General features: G+C 47.0%; 1 protein-coding gene across 2 annotated transcripts in view; it reads right to left on the bottom strand.

The window, feature by feature from the left end:
• The window catches only part of SERTAD2 (SERTA domain containing 2), a 74,631-nt gene extending 60,152 nt beyond the window's left edge, over positions 1 to 14,479 (bottom strand). The window contains exon 1 of one of the 2 annotated variants that reach the window (XM_015278044.4): positions 14,115 to 14,479. The gene's annotated coding sequence lies outside the window, so the exon portion shown is untranslated. Of the gene's footprint in view, positions 13,934 to 14,114 lie in introns of those variants that run through there. The other variant, XM_046938697.1, reaches the window with a different exon arrangement.
• Between the last annotated feature and the right edge of the window lie 6,850 nt (positions 14,480 to 21,329).

Below are 21,329 nucleotides of genomic sequence, written 5' to 3' on the forward strand. Positions count from 1 at the left end.
TGCCAGTGAGCAGCAGAGAACAAGCACTCCCTTTCCCTCTGCAGGTGAATCCACCCCATGCTACGTTCAGCAAACTGTGATTTTTCATGTTTCAGTTAAAGCCAACCCCCATTTTTGGTTCAGCCACAAAATTAAAAGCACCACAGTTAATCACAATTCTAACTGCTTATATCACCACTGCCAGGTTTGCTAACTATTCAAAAATGAAAACCTCATGACTGAGTTTTACACTTCTATGTAACGCCGTATCAAATGGTCTCAGCTGATCTCCTGATCCTTCTAATGGAGGAATATCCTCTTCCCAAGCAGTATTCCTCACATGAGTACATGCAGCATTCTGAATGTCTTCTGAGACTTTTCAGTCCTCTCCACTTCTCCCACTGGATCCTCTGGTAAAACTCTGTTACCAAATCTGTCAGACTCAGAACCAACAGTGGATTTCAGCCTCTTCAGCTCCCCAGCTCAGCATTGCTCACTTGGTCCAGGAAGACGTGCAGTGCTGCAGCCAGCCTCTCGCCTGCCAGGCTCCATTCCACACACTAAACTACTTCAGCAGCTTCATCTTTTTTTTTCCCCTGGTCTAAGATGTGGCTTACTCCCAACTCTAGGCACTGAACATCAGTCACTGAAATGCATGAGTGTTTCCTGCCTCGTCATCTGGTGCTATTCCCTCCTCTTTGTGCACGCACAAAACTGAAAAGAAATCTAGGAGCAAGCAAAAAACACTTCAGTACAACATGTGGATGTTACAGCAGCTCAGAGCCAATTACTGCAAGAGTAATCATAAGCTCAAGCCGATTTGGTTACAGGTTTTCAGCATATCCTTTTTTGTCTTATTCCAATGAAGCCAACTTGCATTTTTTTACTTTGAAAAAATATTCGTCTTGTCAGAGGTAGGCAAACTTCAGTGCAAGAAAAGAAATCCAGCCCCTGTTCCCCAGAGTCTTGGAAGACATGGATTCCTGTGATCTTTGTGTCAGAGGGCCTAGAGGCTGCCAGAGATACTATTTCCCTACTCAGGCTTCTTCACAAGTTCTTGAGACTCAGAGGTTTCTTTTCATTTAGTCTGACAGAACATACTTGACAATGGCTTCTGGCAATACCAGTAAGACAAAAGAAACCCTTTTGGAGAGTGAGCATACCAGCTGTATCTACCGATACGCAGTCAGCATACAAAAGCACGGGGCCCTTACCAATAGGTGAGAACACAGCACAAAGTCTATACTAATGCCCCAAGTGGAGAAGGAAAAACTGGTAGTGAAGAGAACCAGAGAAGACAATCCTTAAATCTCAGCTATGGACCTCTGATTTCAGCCAGCTCTGATGAAGGACTGGAGTCTACCTTGATGTCAGGGAAATCTCTTTTGAAAGCATGAGGGAAAGCCCACTGCCATGCTGCACCCTCCAGCCTGTACACAGCCTCGGTGGCTTTTCAGTTCAAGAAAGTTTAGGTTTTGCTCGTTTGTTTGTTTTTTGACAGTCAGCAACATAAGCCAGAAAAAGACTCCTACTGGCAACTTCTTTCCACAGGCATCAAAACATCAATGTGACCCTGTGGACTTGTTGACTGTTTAGCCAGAAGCCTGTCAGGACTTCCAGAAACAGGGAAGGACACGAAGGGGCTTTGCACCTGCAGTGGCTCTTGGTTAAGTCAGAAACACATGTCACAAGCTCACCATAGGGGAGTTATAAAATCAAATTAAATGCTGCACTGAGTATCCAGTCTCCTGGTACCACACCCCGCTCTCAAACACATAGGGTAAGAAAACTCCATTCAACTTGTCCCAGGAATCCCTCAGGTGTTTGGTACTCTGTCAAGAAGGAAAAGCTTTCTTCCCACTACTCCCTGGTATCTACTCAAGATTATCGCAGGCATCGAGGCCTCAAGCCAGAAGAGAGCAGCACGGCTTCCAACGGGCCAGTCTACTTTGTGCTCTGTGGTCACCTCAGAAGAAGGCACAGCAAGAGCATGGCTGTCGTCAGTGTATTTGGCACACACACGATGCTGGCCTCACGCACAGCCTCTGCTGTCTATGCTTGTAAAGGTGCCAGGGCTGGATACAGTTAGATACCGCAGGGCGAGGGAAAAGCCCCAGTGAATTTCAAGCCGCAGCTGCTACACCATGTGTATGGTGTAGAAAAGCCATAGTGAGTAGAGAAGCACAGAAGGAGCTGGCAAAGGCTTGAAAGCTTTTCCTTTCCTAAGCAGTGGCAGATGATTTCACTGTGGAGTCTCAGGTGTTCTGAACAATAGTAGTAGAGCCAGTCACTGTTTTGGTGGTAGAGAAGAAACTGAGCTTTCTGGGAAGAGACAGAGACGAGTCAAGCCAGTTCTAGATCATCATTTTCCCTACTGGCTCATTCTGCCCAAATCACAAGCTAGAAAAACTGGAAAGGTAAGCAGTCCAAAGTAATGGGGACATCAAGTGAACTGGTTTGTGTATTGGTTTAACTCGAACAAGGAACAGAATCCCATCTTTGGGCACTGGCTTTGTAGACATTCCCTCCATTTGCATTCTATCTGAGAAAGCCATGTGCTGGCCTGAATTGTTCTTGTTTTTCCTTCCAACACATCCCAGTCCTCCACAGCTTCATGCTTGCATGACACCCCTGACCACAGCTCTTATTCACCAGCTGGCAATACTCATATCCTACCAGCTCATTCCTCCAACTTCATGTAATTAAGAAGAAGAAAAACAACAAATCAGAAACACCACAGAACAGGAAGCTGTTTTTCCCCCTCACTGCTCCTCTTGCATTATTGCTTCACCTTACTCATAGAACGACATCTGCTTACTGAGCTGACACTTTTCACGTAGAGGTAGAAAAAGCAGAGGTTTTTTGTTTGGTTGGTTGTTAATTAAACAATGAGTCCCGAAACTAGTAGGAAATAATCAGTTTAAGGCTAATGATCAAAAAATCCTTCTTGCGCAGCTTAAAGTCAACATCTGCCAAATACAGCTCCATTGTCCACTGCTGCCTTCTAATGAAGAGTGCCACTCCTCATAAAGCTGTCCAATAATAAGGCACTCATTTCCCTTCCAGGACTAGAAATCAGGTATCATTGCTTACCTGGTATCATATCCCACAGCTACGTGGCTCATGCAGCAATCAAAGTCTCAGACACCCCCTGCACACAGAAATCTGCTCAGCATACTAAAAATTTCCACTCAAGATTTCTGGCTTTTCCAATTACATTTATAGACCAAAAAAAAAAAAAAAAAAAAAAAAAAAAAAAAAAAAAAAGCCTTTTTTCTTTTAATGACATTGCTATTTATTGCAACGCTATGATGAGTCCTTATCTCATTGCAGTGCCCCATGATAACTCAGACACTGAACTTCACTTTTTGATGTGCAAGGAACGGCAACATACATTTAATAGCTCCATTTAATCTGGCCCTATAGATGAAACAAATTCCATAAGTGGCACTGCATCATGGGCAGAACTCCTCAAAAGCTTTGGATATAACATTCTTCAGTAGGCACAAAGCTTAATATCTTCAAACAAATTACTTGAGCTGATGCATCTCTCATTATCATCAAGCCCAAGTTCTTCCAAATGGGGAGAGGATGGTAATCAGAGATTACCAGGGCACACATAGAGAGAAATCAGACTCTTAATGTCCATAAACAAGCCCCCAAAGGCTCAGTTCCTCCACAGACAAGTGCATTAGGAACACGGCAAAGCACCTTCAGAGCTCAAGCATCAACACCTGATGCAACTGCTGCTGAAAGGTAACAAAGCATTACCCAGTTCTGCCAGATTGCAACATAAGTCCCAAACTTTAAAGGAAGGAGGAAAACAAACAAACAAACCCAAAAAAAGCAAAAAAGCAAGCAAGCAAACAAACAAACAAATAGCTTCCAACATGCTTATAGCATGCTGACATCACAGGAGAGGAGGAGCCAGATTACACACTCTAAATTGCATGCACGTCCCTGTATCTTTTATTTCCTTCCAGCGGACTCCTGGCCTTCAAGCACAGAGCCTAAGGAGGAATTCAGGCCATGAGATTCTGCTTTTCAGTCTCTCAAGCAAGTGGCAGTACACACAGCTGACTCAGGCTGGAAGACACTGAGCACATTACAGAGGAAAAATGCACTTGCTCAGCATACTGAGAGCAAGGACACAGGCAAACCCAGTTCTTTTGCCTTGGGAATCCCCAGCTTTTGAGCCCAGCACCAGATCTGCATACATTCAGCATGCTGCAACTGGACACACACTGCAGGTGAAGTGCGCAATGAGAGCAGCCTTTACCTTCTGACTCTGCTCTGCATGATCTGGAAGCCAGTCTTTAAAGAAAGACAATGTAGTTTACCCTCTTATCCTTATTACCCCCATACTGTTTGTCCAACTCTACCAAAGCTACTGTAATGTTTTCAAGAGCACAGGGAGTGTTATTGCCTTTCCATAGCCCTCATGTATCAGGAAAAGTCTTACCTCTGTCTGAGATACTATCTGCTTAGGAAAGACAGAGTTAATGTATCCAAATCTTTTTCACACTCAAGTACCCACCCTGAAACAAGCCAGAAATGCTAACTGTGTTTATTACACTCTAGCATAAACAGCAATCACGAAGCTAAAGAAAGGAACAAAGTATCTCTGCCTGAAGGGTCTTCAGTGGGATATAATGTATCAGGGGAAAGATAAAAGCGGATGCTTGGGACGCAGTAAGAGAAAAGCCCTCCAAAGATACCAAGTACAAAACAGTGCTAGTGTGCAGCAGTGCTTCCTTCTAGAAGGCTGGGATTTCCAGGACACCATTCCACACCCCAACTCCACAGCGTTCTACCTGAAGTCCTTTGGGAGGAAGCAGACAGATGAAGTCCCTCTTCAGCAGGACAGACACTGACTTCAGTGTGTCACTGTCTAGAGTCAGCTAAGAGACACTGGGAGCAGGGCTGTGCCTTACATCCATCCACCACAAAGAAGCAGAAAGGAGGTATTAAGAAGAGACACGGGTTCATCATGCAGAAAGGAGGAGCAAACACTGCCTAAAATGCAGAGCAGGGAATGTGCACAGAAGGGCTCCTCCTGTACATACAGCTCCCAGGGAGAAAAAGGCACCAACCTCAGCACTGCAAACTGGTCCAAACAGCAACTCATTCAAAGCACTCGAGGCCCCAAGGGAGAGAGTATCCTGGACTCTCTTCTATCTCATCTCCAACCTTCCTTCAAAAGAAGGAAGACATGAATACATATCCAATCCCATGGAAATGCATCTGATTTATTTCAGGAGGGCCTCAAGGAGCTTCAGCAAGAAGACATCCAGCTTCCATGTGAAGGTTTGAAAGGCACATCAGAGCTGGGCACTACTGGAAGATGAGCACAGTTCCTGTCTAAACTCAGCAGCAGAAAAAGATAACAATTTAGGAGATCTCCTTTCTACTGCTTATTCTGACACCATGTTATAAACCTATCTACAAAAAAGTGGGTGATATAATCTTGGCATCACAGGAACACTTGAAACTAAGTTAATTGAGCCAGGGCCTTGGTCTTCTTGCAAATCAAGTGGAGGACAGAATATACACAGTGCAGTCAGCTTACATGAACAAAATCTACAGTATTTATAAAATCAAAAAAACAAGTGCACTCCATACTTCTAAGTTCTGCCTTGTCCTTCACAAGGCATACAAGGTTAGAAACAAAACAAGCTCTCCTGCCACACTTGATGCTTCACTGCCTGTGCTAGACACCTTGCTGCTCATCTTCCCACACCAGAGGACACTCCACAAGTACCCCACTGTTCTCATCCACTTCACGTTGCACTCTACTGAAGAAAAACAGTCCACTGCATTCAGTCCCACTTCCCATTCTCGTGCCACTAAGGAGGCACCACAAACAAAAGCAGACGACATGCAACTGCTCCGTTACACATCCCGGGGACTGGCTTTGCACAGCAGCGCCTGAAGAACAAGCAAGCACACTGCAAAGCATTATGTTTCCAGTGGCAAGATGGATGGGAAGAGTGCCAGCCACTAGCTGTAACCCTTTTGTCATGCCAATTGCTGGCTGCTACCAGGTTTTGCATTAGATACCTCCTCAGAAAAGAGCTCTGCATCCCATCTTTCCAGATGGAGTAGGAACGATTTACGATCACATAAGCAATGCCAGAATAACTGAAGAGAAAACATTTTCTTTTTGTTTTCTGTTTTGTGTAGCAGACATGTTCAGGGGCCTTAACAGCAGCAAAAACTGAATTTCGGATAACAAACACTTCCTGCCCAAAAGAATACATGCACAAAACCCCCAAAAGACTTCTTGCTGGCCTTGTCTAGTCTCACTTTGTACATTTACCTCACGTACCTCAACCCACTGCTTGCTCATTTTCACAGCATTTCTCCATGCAGAAGATGACCAAGGAACTCCACTCCATCATATCATCTGTTGACAAATGCAGGAGAAAGCGTCCAAGGGACGGATCAGATGTCAGAAGCTCTGAACTGATCAGGGATTGACTTGTGATGCAGAAGCAAAGCAAAGGATCTCTTTTCTTTCCAGACACACCAGGGAGCAAAATGCACTAATTTACTAGGCCTAGCTGGCTGATAAAGGCAGACTGGACTGAAAGCTCAGCAGTCAGAACACTCAGTTGCATGGTGCCCACTTCTTTCATGGAGCCCCTTGAATGTATCCTTCTCACTCCATCTGCACGTATTTGCCACTCACTCATATTCCTCTCAAGGGCCCTGGCTCCTTTCAATCTTGTTCTGTATCTCAGCAATCTGAGAATTCCCACCTATGTACCTTCTTCTGGCCTGCCTCTGACTTGTGGAATACTGGAAGTAGAGATTATCCATCTGCATCTGGGAAGTGCCTGGAATATCCTGAGTCCTGCTCAAAGTAAACAGTAAGGCATAAGCACGCAATGTGTATTTAGGCAAGCACATAGCAGTCATCTCTGGCAGCATACCTGAGGACAGTACTAACTTCCTACAGAAAGCAAAAATGAAATCTATGTTTTAGGGTACGTTCACTGAACAGGAAAAAAAAAAAATCTATCTATCTATATCAGATTTGGCCTCCCTGCCTCCAATTCCCCCCTTCCCCTATCATAATATCTATTCCTGAAATCCATACCGCCTTTTTATTATAAATTATTCTAATCAGTACTGTGGCATGGCAGAAATCCAGCATAACCATCAAAAATACACATGCACACGCAAGGTATAGAAACATCTTCATTTCACAGGAGCCTCTGGTGACAGATCTGGCAGCTTTTCTTAACAGCACTCCTGCGGTGGTGACCCTTTCCTAAAGGTACATTCACCTATACTACTTCCTCTTCATAAACAAAATACTTTCCCCTAATACCTCATTAAAGCAAAGAAAAAGTGTTCAAGCAGGATTTTTTCCTCTGGTTGAAGAAATTTGATCTGATGATAGCCAAAGGGGCTAGAGAGAATATTTCTAGTTCAATGCAGACCTCTCCCCAGTCCCCAGATGGAAAGATGTAAAATAGGCTGGGTGGTTGTTCCAGGCCCCTTAGCATTGGAGTACAGGTGGGGAAGAAGAGAAGAAAAGGGAATGAAAACAGAACAAAACCAAAAACAAGAGATTAAAAAAAAGCAGAAAAAGATTCTTAACTTTTCTTGGATAAGGAGCGCGGGCTACTTTTACAGCTGCTGAAAGAAGACCTGCACGCTTTGCTCATTCATACTGCAACAGCTCTAGGAAGAAACCAGCTCTGTGGCTTTCCCATAAAACAAATGGGGAGGTCTGAATCCTGATCTGGGGAAAGAAGGAAAAAAAAAAAAAAAAAAGGAAAAAAGCAACAAGCAATTTAAACTCAGAACACTATTCTTTTGTTAAATTACATGTTAAGAGCTCATCTGCAAGTCTGCCTTGGCCAATGAGGGGCATAACTCAGGAAGATACAGTAATACACGCTAGCATGCAATTAGTCACTGTTGTAAGCACTTCAGTTTGGATTTCTTGGATTATAAGATTTCAAACACTGCTGTTTTATAGGAGTGATATGATAGCTGTCCAAGCAACACAATCAAATTATGCTACCAGGACATTTGGGCAATGTATTATCACAGCAAAGGAAATGAATTATCACAGTTCTTATTCTGAACAAGGGAAGATTATGTCATTTTGAATGCGGGGGGAGAAAGAAGTGGAATATACCCAAGAGATATATTTTTTTTTCTTTCGAACTTCCCAAGGTAGGAAAGGCACAGAAATTTGCAAGTCTGAAAAGACAAACTGCCTTTCCCTACAATTTGCTCTGAAATATCAGAAAATAGGTAAAATAAATCAAAATATTCAAAAACCAGAGGCAGTTGGGGAGCCTTCTAGTTCTGGCAGAATGCTGGAAGGATGCTCCACAACGGAGCACTTTCCCATTGTGTATCTAGCTGTGACCTCTCAGTTTGGCTCTTGATATCAGACAACCACCACCACCAGGCTTAGAGATTCAGCTCTGACCACAAACTTCACTAACGGGTACAGTCCCTCTCATAGGGACCTTTTACCTCTACATCACAGGAAACCTACCTTGCTTTATAGCTTAGTTCTTGTATTGCATCACAAGCCAACTATTACCTTTTTTAACTTCACTAATCTTGTTTGTTTGTTCTTAAAGGGTACTTGGCTACCTTCAACACATACGTTATTTTTTGGTGTGTGATACTCAAGGGGCCATGATTCTGACCTCAACTTCTTTGGCAAGGGCCAGATATTTCAGCATGAGGTAAGGGAAAACCCAGCAATGCTTAATAACATCCCTGGCATGCAGTCTAGGAGGTATATCTAGGAGGTGTATCTACTATATATAATGTATTAGGGATGAAAAAAGGACTACAACAGAGAAGACAGCCAAATAAATACAAGCAGAACTACGGGAAAAAAAATAGCAAGCTCTGTAAAGGCAAAAAAACCTGCTTTGGTACAGCACAGGACACGTGTCTGAAGGTGATGATGCCTGGGTATTATTCCTGGCTCTCTCCCTGACTCTTGGATAACTGCAGCAAGTCGTGTCACACCTCCAACAGGCTCTCTCTTCACGTTTTTCTTTTGGACTAAGTGTCAGCAGTGGCCAACCTCTTTCTTGCCCAGTGTAGAGCACACCGGTGTCCCACACCTCAACATGCACATAACGCTGCATGACAGCGGTGCAACCGCCCTCCACACCAAAACATGAAATGAGGGCCATGAAAAACAGGAGCTGCATACCAGTCCCCCACATTTCACATTCCCACTGCAAGCTTCTTAAGGAAGGGACCACTGCTGTTTATTACTAGTCTGCACAGAGCAGTGTTATTCAGTCACTACTGCGATGCTATATGCAAACAGCAGTTCTGATAGTGAAGACTAGAAAGAATAACTGGAAGAAAATGGCTACAAAGAGGCAGAGAGAATCAGAAACACTTGGAAAGGAATTCAGCAGGAGAAAGAAGGAAAGCAGCTGAGGGAAAGATACTTAAAAGAAATGAAACAAACTAAAAAAAGATAACCAGAGGTGAAGAATAACTCCGGATATTCGCGTTGATGTCAAGTCAACAGAAAACGATGTGCATGTTTGTAATGAGAACGTCAAACCTGGATAACCCAACAACCTGTTACATTTTTCCCTTGCAGCAATTGTATGAATCTAGAAAGCTAATTTTTAAAGAGGAAGAATCCCAGATCTCAACACCTTTGTTCTCGGGACTAATGCTTCAACCACATTACTAACAGCTTTCATAAGGACAGCACAGTAACTGTATTTCCTTCTCTATCTTGAAGCCACTCCGTTGGTGCCACTGTTACTACTGCAGTTTTATGGTTACAAAAAAGCAGTGCCTTTGGTGTTCCTTGGAATCCCTATTTCACATAGTAGGAGCCGGGAAAGTTCTGTTCAGGTTTACATGAGACCTCTTCTTCCCTGTTTTATTCATTTCTGTGTTCCTCAGCTGCCCTTAACTGGACACCCACAGAAATGCCAAAGATAGGAAATGCTGTAGAACACAACTCAGGCAAATACTTTTCCTGTTTATAGTCATTAGAAAGCCGAATGCCATTTCTGAACCACAGCTGAGCACTGGGAGCACCATGCCGGCCCTCACCAGCTCTATTTTACTAGCGATGAGCAGGAACAATGAAGCACAGGGAGATCTGCTATAAACATAATTTTGCCAGTTTGTCTGTAAAAAGGTTCGGATGAGCGAAGAGATAAGGAGAAGGCTGTCTATTTTATCTGTACAGCCGGACTCACCAGTTTGCATTTGCTGGAACCACAGCCCCATCAGAATTCCCTCTGAAATGTCAGTATGATGCATAGTACTAATTTTTCAAGTTGCTGACCTTTACTGTTGCCTGAATCATACATCTGTCATTTTGAATGGTATCTGTTCATACAAGAACATGCTTTGTACACCTCGCCATGCCTGAGCTCCATACATACACCACTCACATGCCACAAGAAGGATTCTCACTGTGTGAACCATCTGAGGTCCATGAAGCCCATGGTCATCAATGCCCATGCTATCCCAGGTTTCCCAGGCTCCCTCAGAGCCCTCAGTGTATTAAAAATAAAGCACCATAAAGCCCTTGAATTAGTGCTGTTCCTCCCAATTAAGATGTTTCATACAGATCATCAGAACTACATGCATCATACATGTTACATAGTGCTCAGCATGAGAGTGCCAATTTGTCATTTCTCTCAGTGCTCAGTGTGATGAATGATCGGGTTGCTTGTCCTCCTAGTATAAAAACAGGAGAAGCTTTGAGACAAAGAAATAAAAGCCAATGCACATTACAGATCTTACAGTGATTAATATCAGTCCTTCTGACTCACATCTCTGACAACAGCTAAGGTCGCTATTTCTCTTTTATTTCTGCTGTGGGTTACAGTGCTTTTCACCAGAACCCTCCAAACCCTCGAGTTAATTTAATTTAAAGCAGAAACAGGAATGTAAGGAACGTGTAGTATTTGAGCTACAACAAACACTGTCACACTAGCATGTCATAATAAGTGACCTTCACTCTCGCTTCTGCTGGCAAACAGACACACTTGAAGGTTCTTGCAGGCCAGGATGTTAGTGTGATTTCTAGAAGATCGTCCAATGAAACAAAATTTAAAGGAGATGTTTAAAATAAATAGATATGTGCAACTTAACCCCTGACCCAAAAAAAAACCTGTCTTTCCAAGTCAACTACTGTTTGGCAAGCCAACATAAGAAGCAGACAAACAAACAGCATCCTTCCCTTCTAGCGTGGAATCTGCAATAAGAAAGAGAAACCAGCATTTTATTGATTTCCAGAATACCATCTCTACGGCTTAAACTCACTCAGCTGCTAATGCTAATTCACTGATGCTAGGGAGCCCTCCCATATAATTATACACCCTTGACTTCGCTGAGCCGCAGGGCTCTGTTTCTAACTTTCCAGAGGACCACTGCACCAAAAGGAGAAACAGAAAAAAACCTTTTCGTTACCCAAAGCAAACTGCAAACCCAATTTTGCTATTTAAATGGGAAATTAGAGAGACTTCATTTTTAAGGCAGGGAATAATCTGCCAGCCCGCCTATGTTTTCAGATTTGATGTCGTGATGACAAGTTCTCATTTAAACTCTTCTCCCCACCCCACATTCTTTTTTTTCCTCCCTGAGAGTATACAACAACATAACATATAAATATTGCAACTATTATGATTTCTAGGGAGAGATTTCGCTCAGGAGGGTTTCAATGGGGTGATTCAGAATCAGACAAAGATTCTTGTGAGTATCACTATAATTAACACATGAAAATGTATTTTAAAGTGTTACCTCTGCTATGGGGAATATTTTATAAGTAAATATTAGTCACCCTTTTTTAAAGCAGGTTTTTCTTTAAAAAAAAAAACTCAATCACTTTTAAAATCCAAATAAATTAAAGAAGATACCCAAGCCTAAAATCCAAAACGTCCTAAGCAATTAATGAAGAAAGCTCTGCTGCTTTCGTCTATTTCTTGAACCAATTCAGCAGCCCACAGCCAAGCAGGCATCTCCAGTACGCTTTGGAGAGAGTTTTGCTCAATTAGGAGCTGCAGAATCTGGCCCAATTAATCCAGTACTGTCTATTAGGAGTGAACACAGTGGAGGTTGCAGGGTGAACACCCTCCCAGATGGCTGCACTGAGTCCCCTTTCCTACTACCCCTGTTCAGCCTGCCTTGGTATTTCAGATCCAAGTATATTCACCACCTCTATCAGGATTTAACGCGTTTTAGTTAAAGGAGCTTAATTTTGCAGTGGTTTTGTGTATATTCATTTGGATCCGATCGATCTATTTCCTCTGAGAAGGGTGAAAACGTGTGGATTTTTGTTTAACAGACAAACAAGTTGACAGTATCAATACAGAGTTGGAGAGCCTCGAAAAACAATCTAGTTTGCATAATTAATGTTAATTACAATAACATCTCAATCAGTGACACAATAGCTCAGCAATGAACACAGTCATACAAGGAACTGAGAACACGAAATCAACACGAAAGAACTGCGCCTCACTCAGAGTATAAACTGTTCTTTCAAGAGATACATAAACAAGAACGTAAAAGCAAAAGGCAGTTCTGCTTTGTTAGACATTTTCTCTTTGCAGACAGTGTAGTGTGGAGCTTCCTTCTGAGATTGTACTGAGACAGTGGACGCGAGCTGTGGACGCTCCAGATAATATTATCTCCCTGTAACATCACATCCAAGCCACTACCAACCGCCTTGAAGGAAAACAACCGAGGTCCTGATCCTGCTGGCAATGACTTCGACAGCAAACACTCGAACGAGGTGGTGTGAATTTTGGGGGCTTTTTGGAGAGGGGGGGAAAAAAAGCAGGAACAAAACCGGACAGCTTGAAGACCTCGTGTAGGTATGGATTCCCTCAGGCACAGAGGAATTTCAGGACAAGATAACGACTTTTGCAACAACCACCTTTTTCTTTTTTTGCTTTCCATAGCAACGAGGGAAAGCTGAGCACACAGAAAACTTACTCGCTTGTTTCATCGGTAGCACAGAGGTCTTCAATGGTTATTTTTGGTACAGTCAGTTAACAGAGCAGCGTTACACGAAATCCTCAGAAATTTTCTTCACAACCCAAGAGAAAGAGTTATCCAATACAGCCTTTTTTTTTCCTTTTTTTTTCTTCAGGGGAAGGAAAAAAAGCTAATAATAAACAACCCACAACAACAACCCGGCTGCCACTCCACTCACCGGGTTGGTGCGCAGCACACAAGTGGTCACACCAGTGTGACAGGGAGGACTTGTGCAGTGACGTACCACGCAGCCTGAGTATAGCTGGCACAGCCGGGACTGAGGAGAGGAGGAATAGGAGCGAGGAGCTCTGATGGAGGGGCTCACTGAACACATAGGTTTCCTGATTACTTCTCACATTAATGCTAACCCTCTCCATGAAAGTTAATGGTGCCGAAGCAGTGCCAGAGGAGCAGCAGGCCTGCTGCATGCAGACGTAAGGACCAGACACGACAGAAAGTGTAGGAGCTATGGGCAGGGTGCTGCCTGGCACCTGAGCTTGGGCCGGCTTCCCATGCAGCGCTCCTACCGCCTCAGAGGGGATTTCTGTTTGTTCCCCTCTTTATAGACACAAGCAAGCCAAGATCTGCTTCAAACTTCATTTTCTCTACGAAATTACCGACCTGTCACTCCAAAAGCTGCTGACCGAAGCCGAGCTTTGCTTCCCCTGTACTCTGACACAGGCTTCCCCGGTACGCTCACACGAGCTCTCGCCTTCAAACAGCAAAGCAACTTCACGCGCAGGACCCTCGGAGCGATGCCGGCCCCTCTTCTCACACGAGTTCCGTGGACGTTCCCGTATCCTCCGGCCCCCCGAGGCGTGCGGAGCGCTCAGCTCAGCGCCCGCTCCCGCTGTGCCACCGACAGCCGAGCCGCGGCAGGCAGGGACGCAACGCGGAGCGCCCGCCGGGGCGTCCCACCTCTCCCTTTTATCCCAGCGACCACAAGGCGCACCGCGTTCACCTTTCTAAAAATACCCCCGGAACGATCGATAGCGGCGACGGTGATTTTTATCGCTTGGGCTTCGCGCCCGGAGGAAAGTCAGCCCGAGAGCAGCCCCGCGGGGCGGCGCGGGAAGGAGAGCGCCCGACTCGCACACCGCCCCCCGCCCCCGCCCCGCACTCACCCGCTCCGGGGGCTCCGCCGCGAGGGCCGCTGAGGAGCGCTGTGGGGCGGCGCGGCGGGGCGAGGGGCGCCCGCTCGGCACGGAGGGCTTTTCCAGATGGGAGACGAGAGGGGCTCGGGGGGTGACGATCGCGCTTAGAAATCAGCGCGCGGCGGCCGAGGAGGCTTCGCTCTATCCCATGCCGCTGCGGGGGCCCGAGCGGCGGAGCTGGGGGGAAGTTGCGGCCGCAGCCGGCGGGGAGGATGTGACACGGTGACAGGCGCGGCCCGCCGGCCGCGTACCGCGGGAGGGGATCGGGGCGGCTCGGGGAGCGACGGAGGCAGCGCCGCCCGTCCGCACACGGCATTTAACGGCGCTGACGGGCCGCGCGCCGTGACTCACACACGGGAGTTAGTCACAGGGCGGGGGCCGCCCCGCCCCGCCCCCGCCCCGCCCCGGCCGCCAATGGGGCGCCACAACCGGGCGGATCGACGCGGCGGCCGCCCAATGGGAGCGCGGCTCGGCCCCCGCTCCGGAGCGGCCCCTTCGGCCCAATGAGTCTTCTGAGGACACTGCCGCGAAGTGCCGGGGAGGGTTGGAGGGAGCCTCGCGGGGGCGGGCGCTGCGGCTCGGCCTGTCTTCTCGACCAATCAGCGCCGAGAGCCGCTTTTACGGACGGCCCGGCGCGGTCCAATCGGATGGGTGCGGAGGAGCTGGTCACGCAGGGCGGGGGAGGGAGCATGACTAGAGGCGGCGGGCGGGAGTCACCTCGCTGGCAGGGCGGGGGCGCTGAGCTGCGCTACGCTGCGGTGCCGCTCGGGCCGAGGTCGCCTCCTGCGGGGGGGGCGCGGAGGAGGAGGAGGAATAGGAAGAAGAGGCCGGGGCGGGGGCAGCCCGGCTGGCAGCGGGCTGTGAGCTGCGGGGGGCCGGCAGGTGTCACGACTCTGGGGCCGGTGTTCCTCCTTCCTCCCCCCGCTCCGTGCGGAGCCGGCGGGTGGCGGCGGTGCCGCGCTTTATGTGAGGGGAATTTGTTTTGGAAGCGGTGCCCGCTCGGAGTTACCGGCAAATCCTGGAGCCCGTTTAATCCCGGTGAAGGAAACGAGATATCCAAACGGGTTTCCCCCCCTTCCTCTCGCCATGCGAGCTCCTCAGCCGAGGTCTGGCTTCTTGCGGCTGATAGCATCAAGTGGCTGATGGACTTCGGGGAGATAACGGGATATCAGAGCGGAGAGCCGGGCTCTCGCACCACACCGGCAGATCCATCTCGGCTAATCGTGGCAATTGATAGCAGAGAACCAAAGATCCGCCTATTGTTTCTCTCTGTGGCGTACGGAGAGGTTAAAACAGTCGCCAGGTTGTGCAGTTTTCAGCAGCGCTTCCGTAGTGCTGCATGCTGAGTGACTTCTTCGTTCGCGTTCTAACGGCGCTGAGGCAGAAGCTGAGCTCGTGGTGCGATGGCTTCCAGAGGGTACAGGTCTATAAGCAGTCATCCTGCTTTGCAAGTGTGCTTCCGGAGAGAGCAGCCGAGGTAACGCTGCCTATCATCGCAGTGCTGCAGCTTTCCCGGCGTGCTGCCATCTTTCCTCAGGGCCGGCGCTAACCAGGAGGCGCTTAGACGAAGATCTCAGCTCTTCCTCTTCAAATCACGCATCTTACAGCCAGAACTTTGAATGCGGAGCTTTACCGGGTCGCACCTTGCTGCCGAAGGTATTTCTGTTGGAGGTGCTTTGGCTGTTGGCGTTGTGGAGGGCCCATTGTTTAAGAGCAGACTCGCTTCGGCTCGCTGAGCCAACAGAGTTGCAGTAGGTTAGCTGGTATACCCACGTCGTGTCCTCTGAGGCCGTTGGGTAGACAGATAGCTTCGTGCAAAGACCACGGTGCCCAGTGCTCCTACAGCTGCTTACAAAATGAGTTGATTTACTCACCACTGACCCCAGGGGATACCTTTAAAAACCTGCAAATACTCACTTATATGTGAATAAAAGCAGTGAATTTCCTTCAGCTGTGTTTGCTTTTTTGAAAGCATTCCAGCCTGTTAGATTAGTGGCTAGAAATGTTTATGGAAAGAATTTTAAGCCCATTTTAAGGGTGTATTCGTGGAAGGCAAAATTTTATCTCGTGAACGCAGTCATCTTACCAGGTGTTAATTTATGTTCATTGACTCAGGGGACGTAAAGCAGCATTCTGTGAGTGATCTGTTCAGGCTGTGTATCTCCTGTTTCTCGTCTCCTTGGCTGCCATGCTGCTTCCTATTCCTCCGCTGTGCCAGGGATGGAAAATTTCTCATTTTATTTGTTCACTTTGCACCTTCTGCGTTTCCCTCTGAACAGAGAGCTCCTTTCTTGAGCAGCAGTGGAAGTAAACCGCTATCACAAAGCGGACCTGGGGCCCTGGAATATAAAACCACTCCCTGCAATATCTAAATTCCTTTGGAAGCCATCCTCTGCCATATGTCTATAAGCACTGCCCAGCTGCAGCAAGATTGTAGATTCTCAGAGGCCATCTGAATTTAGTGAAGAAATAACAATGCCATGGACTGAGGTGGTGTCAACTGCCAGCTTGTGCGTTTTGCTGCACATTTCAAGTACTTTTTTCCTTCTCTGTAGGTTGTTAGAAGTGGTGGTAGAGGTATAGCGGTGTAATATACTTGCTTCTCTTAAATGAGGCTTTATTGCAGGGCATACAGTGTAATTGTGTTGTTTGAGAGGCAGGGATTTAAGGTTAACATCATTACTGCTGTCATAGAAAGAGGCTAATGTGAGCATTCAAGAGTGTAACATCGCATCCAAACCTCTTCATTTAGCAAATGACCGAGGGAGAAGCACCAGAGCTCTCCTGGCATGAAAGCAGACCCTCCTGCAGACTGTCCTTCCCCCTCAATGGAAAAACATCTGCAAGTTTTTATCCCTAGCCGATGCCATTCATTTGTAAGCTGCACTTCTTCCTAACGCCCCGTACAGTGCTACCAAGCACCACTTCCCCAAGAAATGTGAAAACTCGGCTGTCTTCATTAATAGGAGTACTTCTCCAACACCTCATTCCCTGTTTTACAAGCGTTCCTGGACTGGTTAGCCAGCTGTCACCCAACCACAGCCACATCTTTTCCTGCTTAGGAGGGGAGCAGCAGAGCTGGGATGCCAGCAGAGATGGGATAAATAGCAACAAGGAACACAACACATCTCCGTTGGATGCCATGCATTTAATACTCCTAGCAGTGATGCTTTGCTGTGGTCCATGAGGACAAGATGGAGTTTCAGGAGATAACAAATGAAAAGATCTCATGCACAGAAGTTCAAGAGAGCTGCAAGCTGCACATGGACAAGCATGCTAAATTCAAGAGTGACTCATATGCTGTGCGATGTTCGTTGGACTCAAGCTGCAGGTCCCTCAAAATCAGGGTTTTGTTGCGTGGAAATGAGCAGGCTTTTATTGTGAGCTGCGACCACCAATTCCTTCCACGTTAGTGCTGGCAGAAAGCGGGTTGCAAATGAAAGGAACAATTTTTAGACATATGGCGATCTGGCAAAGCGCTCTGAAATTTTAATTATGCTGCGAAAAGGTCAGGGCTGGATCTGTGCTGGTGGAGGGATAATTTGCTTTTGTAGTTTACGAATGTGCCTCTCCAAAATGGAAGGACCGAGAGCTGAAAAATAAAGCGAACTTCTCCTGTGCAGGCAGTTGATTCTGATCTGCTTTTAGAACAGCTTTGCTGAGGCATCTTAGAACTTCACCAGCCTGCCCCAGATTTCAGGGGTGAATGCTCAGTTCTGAGGGCAGGGCCATCTCCAGGGTGAGACGAGTAAGAAATCTCCTTCCCCAACCCTGTTTTGAGATGGGTGAGCTTGTTAAGGGAGGGTAACACTCCTTTATTTAAAGGGCAAATATTAATCAACATCCCTAAATTCAGATGCAGCTCTTGAAATACCCTCATCCTTTTTCAATAAGCTGTTTGTTCACTGAGCGCAGTGGTGCTTGGTGCTGCACGTACCCCGGCAGTGGGACGCAACCCCGGAGCCTACAAGGATGAGGCAGGCCCAGAAACAGAGAGGTGAAGTGGTTTACTTAAAGATAAGGCTCATCTCTCCCACCACCCCCTCCCCCCCCCCCCCCCCCCCCCCAAGCTAGAACCAGCTCCTTGATTGCTTTATCCCTGCGCACTTCCAGTGACCTTGATTTTTCACATCGCTGGAGGGATTCCAAATGGCTTTGCTTTGCCAGGGGCAGGGCTCCTTTTTGCCTGGCTACCCACCTACATGTACCCGCTGCAGCAGCGATGGGAAAGGAATCAGAGGATCACTGAAGAAACATGGGATGGGTGCAGGGGCTGCATGTGGACCAGCACTGATGGCCTGGGGCCTGGAGGGATGTGTGCACGAAACGGGTGATGGATCAGGTGGGATGTAGGGCTATAGGCTGGCCTTGTGGCTATAAGGAGGTCAGAAACTGTAAAGGATGAGCAAAATAGGGGACTGGGAGTTGAAGGAGATAGGGAAGGGCTTAGCAGGAGCTGGGGAAATTGGGCCTGCTCAACAGTGAGGTCCTCCATGCCAGGAACTGGGAAGTGAAACCATGCAAAGACTGGGGCCGGGGGTGGGGAGGAGGAAAGAAGCAAAAAGAGAAAGAAAACTGAGCTAGAAAGAAGAAGAAGAGGAAAAAAGCTGGAGAAAAGAACACTAGGCCAAAAAGGCAGCGTGCTGAAATTAATTTGTTGGGACAGAATCTGCCGGCTGATTTCAATAGCGGAGGGGCAGAAATCCCGCTGTGCTCGGGAGTGCCACGCTTGGGCACACCGCTGCTTTCCAGCCCTTCCCCTGCTCTTCCCCCCCCAGCTAAAGCCAGGCAGGGAGAGGGAGGGAGGGAGGAACAGCGAGTCCGAGAGCTCCCTGCGGTCGACAGGGCCTATAAATAGCCGCTGAAGTCTTGTAATGCCGACGGGGTGCGTCACAACCGCCCTCCCCACTCCCACCCCGCTGCCGGCCCCGAAGCGCCCGCAGCCCCGGGGATGGGGATGTGGGGGCTCACCCCAACCTTGGGGCGAGCTTGTCTGCTGGTTGGCTCACCCCAACCCGGGAGGCTCGTCACTTTGCCCAGGCGTTTCTCCATGTATTGCCACACTTCTGAGTGTGGTGACCCGGTTTTATTTCTCTGCTCTTGCCCCAGTGCCTCGTTCTGTTAGGAGCTGCTTCCACCAATCCATCAGATGCAAGCAGGGGAACCCGCTGCCGAGTTCATCCTGCCTGCACCTGCTCATTCAAAACTTGACCTGTCGCGGGAAGAAACGCCAGGCTGCCATGTGGGCTGTGCTCCTTTTCTAGGAACGTGGTAAATAAATGAGTTTATTTTACTTTCTGCTGTGCCAGAGTGCTCGCAACAAGGGGGAAATTGCCACCACCAGCAGTAGTAGGCATCTTTCTCTCTTTGTCTTTGCAGCACCCAAGAGCACGGACACACGCATAAAGGGAGGGACAAATGCATGTCTTTTTCTCCCCTAACAGCAACGGCCATCCTGGCAGCAGGTTGATACAAGCCAGGGTCTACTTTTCCGAGCTGAAACCACGAGGATTACTCACATCTTTAAAAATAAGCCCACGTTGCAAATCCCCCATTGGATTAAGGCCTAAACCCTGCAATTGTCACTTTTCCCACCAGAGGAAAGTGCCAGTGGCTTAACTAAATACACTGTCCCCAGAGCCCCAGGAAGCTTCCAGCTTGTTTCTCTTTCCCCTTTACTGGAACTCCTCCATGGTTCTGCAAGTTTGTTTTACTTTACGGCTGGTTTGCTTTTTTTTACCACTTCATCATCCATCCCTTCTCCTGAGCTCAATGTGATCTTTTGTCTTGTCTTTGCCATTTCTTCCCCATCCTTCTCTGTCCATTTGCCACAAGTAGACTGCCTCCCGTTCCCTCAAATTTGGGAGAAACTACCTAACATGACAAAATAATATGTGTTTCTGTTATCGGTGGAAAAAACAAAGCCAGATTCATCCTGGATTTGTGTTCCATGTCCAACAGTGTGCAAGAGCTGATAGAAGTTTTTTCCATCACATGGGCTGGTAGGGATTCTCTGCTGTCTCGTGGAACTTGTGCTGATGTGTGGTATGTCCAGGTGGTGTTCCTTGTCTTTGAGATGAGTTTGATCTTAAGAGAGGACTTACGGTTTTGTCACTTACAAATAAAAAATTAAGACCAAGACCCAGGGAAAAGCAAGTATTTCATGTGAGTTCATTATTTTGCTTTGAAACAATAAAATGTTCACAGCTTTTTAAGCATTCTGGCTCCTGTTTGTTCACCTGGTTTTGCATCTCTCTCCTACAACTTTCATTGCTGAAGAAGAGAAGAGAAGAGAAGAGAAGAGAAGAGAAGAGAAGAGAAGAGAAGAGAAGAGAAGAGAAGAGAAGAGAAGAGAAGAGAAGAGAAGAGAAGAGAAGAGAAGAGAAGAGAAGAGAAGAAGGAAAAACAGTTCCTTTTTAGAAAAGCTGCACAGAAAACCAAAATATCTCCATTCAACCAAAACCATGGTACGGCCAAGAACCTCTGTCTCCACTGGCTGATTTAGATGCTATTTCCAGGCACAAGATGAGTAGGGCTATATGAGAATTAGATCCATTCCCATTGGGTCATGGTGTTAATCCCAAGAGATCTCCCCTCTCTGTCATTTATTTGGCCAAGATGGAGAGGTGACAACTGTGCCTGGGCGATTCCCCAAGAACCTGTGCTATCAGCTCCAACTATTAGCTTTATACAAAGCAGGTCTTTGTCTTAATAACCCTTGTGGTTTTTACAGATCAGTTGGTATTTTGGAAGCTTTAGCCAGCACTGTTGCTTACACGCTTTGATAACTGGGTAAATGTGATGCTCCTGCTGACAAACTAAGGTTGGCCCCCGTGCCACCTTTCTGAAGGTCTCCTCCTTCAGCCCACATGGAAAGGACTCCACTTTTCTGTTTTCCCAGTCCAACCAAACACAGCAGCCACAAACAACGTCACTTTACGCAGTTGAATCACTAATCCACCCTGAGATAAAAGCCCTACTGGATGCCCTGAGTTTAATGCATGTGAGATATTTATCCATATACAATGAGGATGCTAACTGGTTTTAGGTTGGAATGGCCTTTACACAACACAGAGGGATGTTAAGAGAAGCTCTGCTGTTGTTGTTAGCCTGTTGTGTGGTTGGGTTTATCCTGCCTCCAAAAAGGAACTCCTCTCTGTTTCCACAGAGTTGGCCATGAACTGG

Source organism: Gallus gallus, chromosome 3 (genome assembly GCF_016699485.2).
Source record: "Gallus gallus isolate bGalGal1 chromosome 3, bGalGal1.mat.broiler.GRCg7b, whole genome shotgun sequence".
In the NCBI taxonomy this organism is placed as follows: Eukaryota; Metazoa; Chordata; class Aves; order Galliformes; family Phasianidae; genus Gallus; species Gallus gallus.